This window comes from Desmodus rotundus, chromosome 2, assembly GCF_022682495.2.
Source record: "Desmodus rotundus isolate HL8 chromosome 2, HLdesRot8A.1, whole genome shotgun sequence".
NCBI classification, from domain to species: domain Eukaryota; kingdom Metazoa; phylum Chordata; class Mammalia; order Chiroptera; family Phyllostomidae; genus Desmodus; species Desmodus rotundus.
The window spans coordinates 41102963-41103993 of NC_071388.1; the positions used below are offsets into that span (position 1 = coordinate 41102963).

A 1031-nucleotide genomic window follows, 5' to 3' on the forward strand; every position below is an offset into this window, starting at 1 on the left:
CAAATGACTTCTCCACGTTGACATTTCCTCTTACATAAAACAGAGTTAGTGTACTTGTTTTGTTGGGAAATAGGCATACTCATTTCATTGATGTTTATCTGAACATTTGAAAAAGCATAGGAGACATAAATTATAAAATTTTACTGCAGTGAGAGAAACACTAAACTTTAGAAATGTTCAGGAAATAGTATCACTTTAAAGCAGAGGATGGAAAAAAACGAAGCACCATGGCATTTTCCAAATACACACACACACACACACACATTGGTCTGCAACAGTGTGCACCGTTCCTGAAGGTACTATACCAGGTCAATGCCTGGCACGGATGGAGCAAGCTCCTATGTCATCTCCCTGCTGCAAAAATCCACTTACGGTAAGATGTGGTCCTTGGTTAGAGGATGTATCAGATGATAAACTGATAAGAACAGATAACTATGCTTGATCAAAAGGCCAAGAAGCAATCGAAATATATTTCTCAGATATCACTAGGTCAGTTCATTTATCAGACTGCTATTTGCCTTCTGCCTCTGCTTCTGAGTTATGGTAACATAGAAGAAGCTTACAAAAAATACTTATCAAAATCAGTTTGACACAATACAACAATTTAACTCCTAATGATAGCCACCTCTAACTCTGAATGACATGTAATAAATTATGTTTGAACTGGATTTTCAGTGGCAGATCCTTATTCTACCACCCAGACAGCCCTATAAAGTTGCGCTTGTGGCCTTAATCCCACTTGGATGGGTGCCCTGCTGCCTCTACTTTCCATCATTCTGGTGCTTTAGTCTTCTTGAATAAGTGAACAATCTTTGTTTCTGTACCTTATTAGGCCAAAGACCATAACAGCTAGTGATGGCATCGGCAAGCCCTGCGGGCAGGATTCTCTGCAGACCCAGCCAACCTCCAACAAACCCCTTTTTATATTCCTGTTTCTAGGAAGAATTATGATGGCGGTGCCCTGCTGTTGATCAGTCAAATCTGTGGTAGGCCTAGAGATAAGTCCTGTAAGTGTGGTGTACTGTAAAACA

General features: G+C 40.2%; 1 non-coding gene across 1 annotated transcript; it reads right to left on the reverse strand.

Moving 5' to 3' along the window:
- Positions 1 to 274: 274 nt before the first annotated feature.
- Positions 275 to 462, reverse strand: LOC112309627 (U2 spliceosomal RNA). Its single transcript, XR_002975286.2, has one exon. It is a non-coding gene; the product is annotated as a U2 spliceosomal RNA (small nuclear RNA).
- Positions 463 to 1031: the final 569 nt, after the last annotated feature.